Genomic DNA, 11992 nt, shown 5'->3' on the forward strand with positions numbered 1-11992 from the left:
ACATTAATAAACACGATGCAATGGAAAGAATTGAATTAAATACCTCTACAGTTCTGATACCAATTTCATTGTATGTGGTTTTTTTTTTTTTAATGTTGACTTATTTATCTTGAGAGAGACAGAGACAACACTAGCTGGGGAAGGGCAGAGAAAGAGGGAGAGAGAGAATCCCAAGCAGGCTCTGTGCTGTCAGCACAGATCCTGACATGGGGCTCAATCCCACGAACCGTGAGACCACGACCTGAGCCGAAATCAAAAGTCAGATGTTTAACTGACTGAGCCACTCTGGCGCCCCTCAGCGTATGTGTTTTTTGAACACCAAGCAATTGTCAACAGGGCCCTGGAAGGGCAGGAAAAGCCAGCCCCGGCTGCTGGGTCACCTTGAATAGGAAGCAGGACGAGTCTGTAAACAGGGCCAGTTTTGCTAACATCATTTTTCCACATGGGAGTGTTCAAAGATCCTCCTCCACTTCCTGCCCCCGGCTGGTCCAGCTGCAGAGAATGAGTGTCCTAAGTGGCCAAAGGAGACGTCCCATCCAGCTAGCCAAGCCTCTTGCTAGCCTGACCCTGGCGCTTGATAGACTGAGACCCTTGCAACCATCAGAGTTCTTGACTGCGAGCGACAGACACTCTGCGTATTGACAGCCAGAGCTCAGTCACAGGCTCTCCAGGAGGCCTGGAGAATGGGAGAGCCGACGACAGCCCCAACCACACCATAAGCCAGGGCGGCACCGAGGCCACAAGGCCGGCCCGAAGCGGTGGGCACCAGCCCTGCACTGCCCCCACTCCGCCAGCAAGCGGCCTGGGTCTGCTGATGAGGGGTATGTGCTGTGTCCCACCTGTGAAGGTGAAGGTGGCTGGGAAAGGATGCCTCAACCTTCCAGCTCGGCAATGGAGGACCCACAGGCTAGGAGGGGGAGCCGGCCAGACGGCAGCAGGGAGGTCACCCCGGGCAGTGAGAAGAGCAAAGAGCACCCTAGGACGCCCCGCACCAACCTGCCGCCAGCCACAGCACAGGCCGGGGAGGATGTGCCCAGCGGGCAGGGAATCTGACACACTGGAGGAGGGGAGGGGCCTTCAGACTCCAGCTGTCTTCCCCGCACGTGACCCCGTTCACTGGCAATGTCCTGCCGTCCTGATCTGGGGCATCCGGGGAGATGTCCATCTGCTTGCACCTGACACGGGGCCCCGCGCTCCCCTTGGAAAGCAACCTTCTCGCACAAACATTCATTTTCGGATAATCTCCCAAACATGAGCAGAAAACAGCCTCTTGGTCCTACCAGAGTGGAATCAGCCACAAGGCCCTGTAGGCGACTTGCACAACAGATACCGATTTCCTCTCCGTTGTGGAGGCTGAAGTCCAAGGTCAAGGTGTCGGCCAGGCTGGCTTCCTCCGAGGCCTCTCTCCTTGGCTGATAGACGGTGGTCTTCTCCCAGCGTCCTCACGGGGTCGTCCCTCTAAGGACACCAGTCAGATTGGACTAGGCCCCACCTGTATAACCTCATTTTAGTTTAATTACCTCTTCAAAAACCCTGCCTACAGACAGTCGCATTCTGAGGTGGCAGGCGTTAGGACTTCAGCAGATGAATCTGGGGGACAGCGTAGCCCATCACACTGTTGCTCAACCAGGACTGTCAAATTTAGCGAACAAAAACACGACCATCCAGTTAAATCTGAATTTCAGATAAGCAACAAACAATGTCCTGCGGTTTATCTGGAGTTCAAATTCAACGGGGTAACTTCTATTCTATCTGGCAACCCCACGCTTAAGAAACTACTGCAAAATTCTGTGGCCGAAAATCGCAAGCATCATTTACTGCCCACAGACCCAGAGGTAGGCCGTGCGGGTCGGCTGGCTGCAGGCGGGGCTTGGGTGGCTTTGGCTGGGGCAGCTGGCCTCTCTTCCACATGGTCTCTCACCCCCTGGCAGGGTGGCCAAGGTTTGCTCTCTTTGTGTTGTTGTTAGAGAGAGCACGTGAGCAGGGGAGAGGCGGAGAGGGAGAGAGAGAGAATCTTAAGCAGGTTCCACGGTCAGCTTGGAGCCCAACTCAGGGCTAGATCCCACGACGCTGGGATCACGACGTGAGCCAAAATCAAGAGTCGGACGCTCAGCCATCCCAGCCACCCAGACACCTCAGGGTTTGTTCTCTTGATCCATGAGAAGGTGAAGCCTCCAAGGCCTCTTGAGGCCCAGCCTCCAAGGATTTTGAAGATCAAACTGAGTCACAGGGACGCCCAGATTTAAGGGGTGGGGAGATGGACCCTGCGTCCTCACCGGAGGGGCACCACAGGGATAGTGGGGGGGTGAGAGATGGGGGTAGTTTTGCTGTAAGTCTACCTCGGGGGACTTGGAGTCACCTGACCCCCTGCCCGTGGTGACTTCTGTGCAGGCATGGGCAGAGTTTGGACCCAGAGCTCTGGGGGAAAATCAGGGTGGGGAGCCATAGTCGGGGGCAGGGGGCGCACATGGGTAGGGAAGCACACGATTTCTTGAAAGCGTAGAGATTCTGCGCCACGATGGGAGAAGCGACCCATCATGCCTACTGATGGGGTTCCGCAGAGCCCCGGGAACGGGTTGTAGAAACCGCTCATCCTGCAAGGCCGTCCCTGGTGCTGAGAGGAGCAGGTGACGATCCTGTACGCCTGCAGGAAAGATGATGCCGATGCACCTGGCTGAAGACGGGTGGGGTGTCCCCATAAAAGTGGGGACCCTGCGTGTGCAGAAACCACTCATTCATTTATTTGAGAGCCATTCGCTGTGGCCCTCCTGCGTGCCAGGCGCTGTTCTGTTCTGTCCTGCCCTGATGAGGCAGTGAAAAGGGTAACTCAGTGATGGTGATGCATGCTTTGGAGAAACACGAAGCAGAACAGAGAGGCAGAGACAGCTCTGGGGGTGGTTGGGGGGCCCTCGCTGAGCAGGTGGCCCTGAGTACATGGACGGAGGACGCAGACGAGCCAGGCTTTAGAATCACTAGACCCTGTGTTTGGTCACCGCCACCCCGGCCACCCCCCGCCACCCCCTGCCACCCCGGCCGGGGTGACACTCCATCCGTTCCTCATGCTGGGCCCGTCCCAGAGGATCTCCCAGCCCTGTGTGCACAGAGCTTGGGGAAATTTCTTCTGCTGACTCCAATCCAGCCCCCGGTGGGAGGCATTTCAAGAGTCAGTTGCTATGGGAAGTATTTTAGCTGGCAGGAATTCAGAAGTCAAGAGCGACTGCCTGTCAACCTTCAAGGGCCCCCACCTGAGAGGTTTAATGGGCCCTTGTGGGGCATGCTGGGAACCCACCCCTGGAACGAAGTGGTTCATGCAGCTAAGCAACCGCTTCCTGGTCTAGGCTTACCCTCTGCCAGGGATGGGCCAGGCCTTCGTGCCTGTTGCCCCGATGTGTGAGCAGGACCCCCCAGCTGCCCCCCAGTCTCAGTGGGTAGAGGCAGAAGGGGGCAGTCTCAACTAGTGGGCAGTTAAATGAGGAGCACTCCGACCTCTCCCCTGCCAGGGGGCTGCTGTAGACAGAAAGAAGGGCTTCTGCATTTAAACATCTGCAGGGGAACCAGAGCCAGGGGACAGTTGGAAACACTCCGAGATTACAAGAAAGGCCAGCAAGCATCCCCGATGGTTTGTAAGGAACTGTCAGAGGCTGGGGCAGGGGTGGGGCAGTAACACTGTCCAACGACGTTCTACGCCCTGGTTCAGATCACCCACAGAAACAACCATGATCCGCCCGATGGCCAGGCTCCAAGGGGGACCACTGAGGAGCCCCCTTGCTTCCCCCACAAAGCTCCACAAGTGGGTCAGAGGTCGGCAGGAGCAAGGGAAGGGGGAGAGAACTGGAAACACGTGGATGGGATGCGGACCCCCCCCCCACCCCATGGAAGCATGAGCCCACCTCCAAGACCTTCATCAGAAGTGTTGGACCAGAGCTTATGGGACTCAGACAAAAGTGCAGCTCCCAATATGGCGGTCAGGGGCTGAAGGCCCTGTCCCTGTGTCGGCTCATTGCACAAAACAGAAACCACTCCGGGGACTTCAAGATATTGGACAAGGGGAATGAAGCCTTTGCACCATCACTAGAAAGGCTGAGAATTGGGCCTCCAGACGGGGTCGCTAGATGGCCCCCACCAGAAGGGTCATTATCCAGAACATTCTGCTGTAACTGACGCAGGATCAGGAAGACAACGGATCTAAACGCCAAAACGCCAAAGATGAAAAGCAGATCCTAAAAACAGCCAGAAAGAAAGAACACCACCTTCAAGGAAAGCAAATTCAACTCATGGCCAACCTCCCACGAGTAATGGAAGAGGCTATAAAACACTGAATTAAATCTCCAAAGTGCTGAGAGAAAATAACTCCACAGAATCGTGTACCTGGCAAAACCATCTTTCAAGACAGTGGGTGGAATGAAAGAAAGATAATTCCCGAAGAAAAAAGAGAGTTGTTCCTTTGTTGCACAGGCAACAGAAGAGCAAATAGACAAATCATACCTCATAAACATTAAAAGTTTTTGTGCTTCAAAAGACACGATCAACAGAATAACAGGCAACCCATAGATCAGAAGAAAATATTTGCAAATCCCATATCTGTTAAGGGACTGATATTTGGAACATACAGAGAACGACCAAATACAACAAAAAAAGCCAAACAAACCCAATTCAAAAATGGGCAAGGACTTGAACAGACATCTCCCCCCAAACAGATACACAAATGACCAATAAACACGGGAGAGGAGGCTCAACATCACTCATCAGTGGGGAGATGCCAACCAAAACCACAGTCAGCTGTCACATCATTGGGAGGCTACTATCTGAAGGGGAAAAACCCCAGAAAATAGTAAGTGTGAGCAGGGTTATGGAGGTGTTGGAACCTTCATGCTTTGCTGGTGGGGATGCAAAATGGTGCGGCCACAGTAGAGAACATTCTAGAAATTCCTCAAATAGTTAAACGTAGAGTTACCACATGACTCAGCAGTCTTGACCCTGTACTTCTAGGTACACAGTCAGGAGCGATGAAAACATCTGTCCACACGAAAAAGTGGTCCACAAATGTTCACAGCAGCTTTATTCATAACAACCAAAGAGTGGACACAAACCAAGCGTCCACCAATGGATGAATGGATATGTGGGGGATGATGCAGGGAGCAGGAGGTGGGGGAGAAGGGGTGTGGGGTTTCTTCTGAGCTGAGGAAAATGGTCTAAACTTGGCGGCAGCGATGACGGCCATACAACTGCGTGAATATACTAAAAAGCACGGAGTCGTACACCCTAAATGGGTGAATTGTATGGTATGTGACTTATGGCTCACCGAGGCCAGTTAGAAAACAGAAAGCAGAGTGTTTCCTTACTTCCCCAGTTCTCACCCCAAATTTGCATGCGCCTGAGCCACACAAGGCCACCTTGTATGGTTGTGCGGGCCATGCAGTCCATTAAGCATAGGCCGTGTAAAGAGACTCAGCCCATCCGTCCCACTCTCAGAAAACCGAGACCCCTCTGGTTAGCAGAAATCACTCTCCTTAGACACCTCTTTGGAAGCAGTTGGCGTTAAGACATGTACCACATGCACACACACACACACACACACACACACCACTAAAAAAGCATATTCTTTTATCCCTAGAAAATTAGTCTAATCCCACTCTGTCCAATAGAAATATGATGTGAGCCAGAAATGTAATTTAAAATTCTCTGGTGGCCATATTTTAAAAAGCTAAAAGGCACAAGTAAAATTAAATTTAATAACATATTTTACTTAACCCTGTCTATCCAATATATTATCGCTTCAACATGTAATCCATATCAGAAATTTTAATGAGATATTTTTACAGCAGCTGTGTATTCTACGCAAAGCACGTCTCCATTCAGACTGGCCACATTTAGAGCTCTTCGAAGCCACGTGTGACCAGGGGCTATCTCATCACACAGTGTGGGTCTGCACTCTAAATTGCGATGGCAGATTGATTTGAACAAAACTAGGAAAAAAAGAAGAATCCGTTGGTTACCGTAACCAAAGGCGAGAGTAGACTAGTCTTCAGGCATAGCTGGATCCAGAAATTTAATCCCTCTCTCTCTCTCTCTCTCTCTCTCTCTCTCTCTCTCTTTCTCTCTCTCCCCCTTCTCCTCTCTGCCGGCTGTCTTCTGCCCTCACCCTCTCTACCTCTTTCTCCTATCTCTACATTCCTTTCTACATTCCTGAGTTGGCTTCACAATTAGGTTCATGACGTGCCCTCCCCCAGCCCACCCCCACCCCCCAGCCCTGGCAGCTCTTGGTTGACAAGCTCACCCTGTGTCAAAGAATGTTGTCTCTTTTCAAGAGTTTCAGGGGGAAAAAAATTGTCCCTGATCAGGTGACGGGAGGAAGGGAGGCTCTGATTGGCTGACTGGTGTCACGTGTCAGTCGGGGCGTGTGGCCAGCCCCACTGGCACATCTGCGTGGAGGACAGAGCGGTCTGACACTAAGGACTGGAGTTGGCGAGCGAAGCCCTCACTTCTCCACTCCACATGTCAGCCTGATGTGTGTCTAGGGTTGCAAATGCACACAGCTCTCCCGGGTATTTTTGTTAACGTAGCTTCTTAATTGTCCGTAGCTTACCTAATCTTGCTCCCAAGCCTCCCACCTATCGAGAAGCAGGAACAAAACCTTAATCTTTAAAACAAAACAACCCAAATTTAGTGATGTTTAAACAATCTCTTGTGTTTCAATACAGTCTCTTTGGGAAAAATGTTAAATCCGGGTGACAGTTCACCTTCCCAACAGGGCTCTTCCTCCCTTTTCTTCCTTCTTCCCGAGGTGGCACTGGGGTCTAAGGCAAAGCTTATGGGACTTCCTGACACTAGGGAAGGGAAATCAATTCTTCTGTCGGCCTCCAGTGGAAGTATTTCACCCAGGCAGAGCTGCCTTGTGCAGTTGTGCAGGTTGTGCACTGCACAACTCCATGAGCATCATTAGCATAGACCACAGTCCTGGAATTGTATGGGCAGCAGCCCTGGTCCCATTCACCTCTGCTTCTCAACCTCAGTCCTCAGCAAACAAATACCTCAGCTTTAGGATAGGAGCCGTTCCTCTGGATGCCCCTCTGCTCCCCCACCCCACTGCGGCAGCCTTCTCTTCCGGACTCCTGATTTCCAGGCTTCTGACACTTTCTGTGGTGGCAGGGGTAACTCAGCCGGTCCTCTCTGCATTACCACCTTGCTTGTGGCCTGCGAGGCAGCTGAAGGGGCTCAGAAATGACCCTTCCCTGATGCCCATAGCCTCACGATGGCTTCGTACAGGAAGTGGGTGCTGCAGCCCCGGGTGACATGAGATTCCTTTGTTGCAAGATAACAGGATTTGCAGACCTGAAAATGCGCCTGGGTGCATCTCTGACACCCTCCCCACTGTTCGTCCCCAAGCTTTATGGTACAACCCTGTGGCCAAGCCCGGCAGGGCGCTTCTGGCCTCGTTCTCCCATTTTACAGATGAAGAACCTAAGGCCGAGGAAGGCAGAGACTTACCCTGACCACACACACCAAGTGCAAGACCCAGGGTTCCAGGCCAGGAAGGCCTCTTCCCCTCTTGCAGACAGATCGTTTAAAGGGGAATCTGTGCCTGGAAAACTGTTGTTAGGTAATTAGTTCCAGTGAGAGAAGAGAGGCCTTTCTGGCTCTCTTCCTGGGACCTAACACTGCTCCTGTGCTCTCTGCCCTGTGTTCTTTCAAGCCTGGAGAATGTACAAAGAATGCCAGGAATCTCACAGGCTTGCATATGTAAGGTCAACAAGACCAGGTCCCCTCAGAGTTCAGACATCCAGGGAGAGCCCCGAGGGGTGGGGTGGGGGGGCTTCCCAGGAGTGGTGTGGAAGCCAGAGAAAGGAGGGGGGAGAAAGCTCTCAGGGCCGCTGAGCGGGGCCCCTGCAGGAGCAGGCACACACAGGCACACAGGGCCAGCCTGCGTGTCCGCTAAGGCTGGGCATCTAAAATGTGGCCACCCTAGACGCTATGTGACAGTTTCAGGTGGGGCACACCTGACGTTAGATGAGCCCGGGGAGGCCTCCCGGGTGACATTCAGTCTGGACAAGGAACGGAGCCAGAGAGGGAGCTTCGTGCAAGGGACGAGGCAGAGGGTGCAGGAGGTGTAATCGGGCTGGAGGGTGGCAGATTCGGTGCTGGGCTGCCAGATGGCACCGGGCTGAGGGTCGCCCACCCTGAGGACACGCAGGGTCGTCCCTGCTCCCACCCCGGGCCCAGCCGGGGCAGCCGGCAAGGAAGTACAAGTTCACAGGACCTGCCGGGAGCTGGAACTGGGGAGGGGGGTCCTGGAAGGTCGGAGAGCCGCCCCTGTGCTTCCACCGAGCAGCTTATCAGCCAGGACTTTATGCCTGCTAGAATTCCTACTACTGCTAGAGTTTCATACTATTTTTACTTTCCCTGTATTATTTTTGCAGTCACCTTCTACTGATGACAAGCGACAGGGGTCATCCACTTGTGATAGTGCCATCAAGTTTCCCTTTCGATAACCTCTTCAAGTCAAAACGGGAAGAGTGTATTTAGGGACAGATGCCAGGTAAGACGGAAGGACTGGGTACACAGCTGAGGAGAAGGGAGCCGCTGAGGCCGTGGGGCACCTGGGGGCCTTGACAGTGACCGGAGAGGGCAGCCGAGGCTGGGTTCCTCATCAGCGCCAACGTCACTGTTTACCCCTGGCAGGTGCTCTGGGAAGCGCGGGGCCCTGCCGGCCTGGACCCCCGATCCTGACCCGTCAAGCTTCTAGTTCAAGAACGGTTTATGGCCGCCTGGGGTGAGGGAGCGTATCGCACCCGCCCCACACCCACCCTGCTTCAAAGTCACAGGGACAAAGGCCCTGCTTCCCCACAAGAAAGGGCTTTAAGACAGACGGAGCGCCTGTAGTCTGGGACCAAAGGGATGTGAGACGAGGCAGGGTCCTGGGGGTCCTCATTCAGAGGAACCATCTGTGAAGACATGGGTTTGAGACAATTGAGTAGATTTGAATATGCAAATACTAATTTTGTTAGTGCGATAATGACACAATGGTTATATAAAGGGAAAAAAATGTCTGTATCTGGTAAAAAAACCCACAAAGTCTCGTGAGCAAAGAAGAGAGAGGTTTTGAAAGCTGGCGGGGAAGAGGCTTCACCTGCCGGAGAGGGAGCGGACACTGGAGGTGGGGGGGGGGGTTCCAGGCAGGGCCCTGGCGCTGGCCTGGGGGGCTCCGAGACTCGGGGGCCTCACCTCCTGAGTTCTGCCTTGTGCCTGGGCCGCAGGGCAGGGGTGGAGGCCTTGGTGCGTGGCCTGCCTGCCCTTGGAGCCCCGGCTCAGCGGGACAGACTTGCCCACCGACAGCAGCACGCCAGACAATTGAAGAGACATGGGCGGGGCTGGGGAAGTCCGGCAGGTGGGAGGTAAGACAGGCTACGGGACATGGGGCCAGGGGAGGCGTCCAGAGGGTAGTCAGTTGAGGACAGAGGCCAGGGCCACAGCCAGAGGTGTTAGGCCACCAGCACTGCAGCCAATGTGCAGACGGGGCCACCAAGCCCCAAAGAAAAGAGCAGAGCTCTCCAGCTCCAGAACATTCTGTGGCCCTCCGATCCACACAGTAAAGCTCAGGCTCTTTTTTTAACTTTTTTTATTACTTTTAAATGCCGGAAAGTACTCGTAACATAAAAGTTAGCTGGGCCAGTTTTCAGCACACAGTTCAGTTGGCGTTGAGCGCACTCACACTGCCGTGCGGCCGTCCCCACCGCCCAGCTCCAGAACATGTAGGTCTTTTGCCACTGAAACTCCGACCCCCTTGAAGGCTCACGACCATTCCCCTCCCCCAGCCCCTGCACCCTGCCCACACGTGTAGGCTCAAACTCTTCTAAGATCCTGCTTCAACCTCACCCATGGCCCCGTAGGGAGATGATCGGAAGGCGGTAGAGAAAGGAGAGGAATGGCAGTGCAGGTGAGTGGCTGGAGACAGATGGTGTTGATGGGGTAGGACGGGGGGGGCGGTGATGGACCAGCGGGTGGGTGGCTGTGTGCGTGAGCTGGGGGGAGGGTTGGTGGGCGGGGGTCGATGGGATGGAGGAGGAAAGAGGACATCCCTCCGGCTGGAGTAGTCCAGGAACCTCTGGCCACCCCAGCCCCAGCCCGGGGGGGACCCCGCTCCAGCCCTCTTGTGAAAATACTTCTGAGTTAGCGGTCAGAATGCACTGTATCCAATGTGTGCCCAGGGGTGAATCACCTCTCATGGCCAGAGGTGTGTCACAGCTTCCCTGTCACCTCCCCGCTGCCCCCAGCCTGGCCCCACCTGGCAGGGCTCCCTGGTATCATGGCTAGTCTTACGCCAGATCTCCCCCTCAACCAAGGTCACGTGGGCAGCAGAAGCCGGGTGGCAGGTAAGACTCGGGCATTTTAAGTGCATTTCGAGTGGGCAGTCAGCACTTAATTACGGGCCCCCTGGGAAGAGATGGATAATCAAAGAAATGCCCCCACACACCTCCAACAATCCATCCGTCCCCTCAGGCGTCCTGCGCACAGACACAGCCAGAACTTACAAACTACATGAGGCTCCCTGGTCCTGGAATGCACGGTTCTACACAGTTTGCAAAACCCTGAGCAGCAAATGGACTGACTCCTCCTCCCACTGGGCGTGTGACCTGAATCCGGCTAATCAGAGCACCTCGTTCTCCAGGCCAAAATGTTTGGTTCAAATGGAGACGTGTGCCCTAAATTTGGCTAATGAAATCTCTACTTGGACACGTGCTTTGGTAAGCCTACAGCCGCTGGCAGTCATTGGTGCCTCCTGCTTGGGGAGAGCCCTGCCTGAGAATGAACTAGTACAGATGACAGAGAAGAAGACAGATTCCCCATGACCTCATCGAGCTCCTGGATCCAGCCAGGCCTGAAGCTAGACACACCCTTGGACTTTTCTATCACAGGAGGCAACCGGTTCCCTTTCATTGCTCAAGCCAGTTTAGCTTAGGTGAAGATATTTATAATGGAGACCCCCCCCCACCCCCGCCAGAAGAAAAATATGCTTGGTTATTTTGTTGGGGTGGTTTTCACCGGAACGGGCGATGATGGCTAGAAAGTGGATTTCTCAAGCTACATAGTAAGACCCCGAGTGAGTTGAGTTTGAATCCTGGCTCTGGCATTGACAGTGCTGTGTCTGTGGGCGATGACTGATCTCACCTCTCCTTGTCCTCAGGTCCTCCTGTCTCAGATGGGGCTACAATGCTTCCAGCCCCTATCAGTCAGCAGAGTCTGGGCTGCGCTGCAGAAAGTTCCCCAAATGACCGTGTCTCGCACACCTGCTACTGTTCTGAGCTCAAGCCCTGTGCGCACGGCAGGCTGGCTGGAAGCTCTGCTCTCAGGATCCTCAGCGCAGGACTATAGGCCCCACCTGGACGCGCCGTAAGTCACTTCCGCTGACAATCCAACGGTGGGAACGGGTCACCCAGCCCATTTTCAGAAAGGCCACACATGCCCATGAAGCAACACCATCTCACGTGCCGCTGGGCATCCCGGAAGGCCCCAAAGGGGCACAATGGTGCCAAGGCTCCTCGGGGACATCGCAGAAACCTCCCAAGTGGTCTCTGGCCTCCTGCAGCTTCTGATTCGCCAGCCCCAGAGCTGACAAGCGCAGAGCGCAGCCTCACCCCTCTGCCACCCACAGACAGCCCCGTTGACATGCCCCACCCGGCACAGCCAGCAAGCCCTGGTATTAATAGCTGATGGTTTTAATACCCTCGACGAGCCAACGTGTGCGGCAATCAGAAGGCGCCTGCCTCCCTCCCGCACGGTGCTTGCTGTGTAATTACGCGTGATCACAGCGCAGCGAGCGCTGATTGCGGCTCAGAGGCGATCGCCTACTTTCAGGCTGGTGGGGCTGGAGCCCTCGGCGGCCTAACGAGGGTAATTGAGGCAGGACTGATTGTGCCGGAAAGCTGGAGGGGACCGAGCCATGAGAACGGGCCGCGTCACACCCCAAGCGGGACGCATTTGCTAAATTTGTTTC

This window comes from Panthera pardus, unplaced genomic scaffold (assembly GCF_024362965.1).
Source record: "Panthera pardus isolate Hobbes unplaced genomic scaffold, ASM2436296v1 HiC_scaffold_8, whole genome shotgun sequence".
NCBI lineage: Eukaryota > Metazoa > Chordata > Mammalia > Carnivora > Felidae > Panthera > Panthera pardus.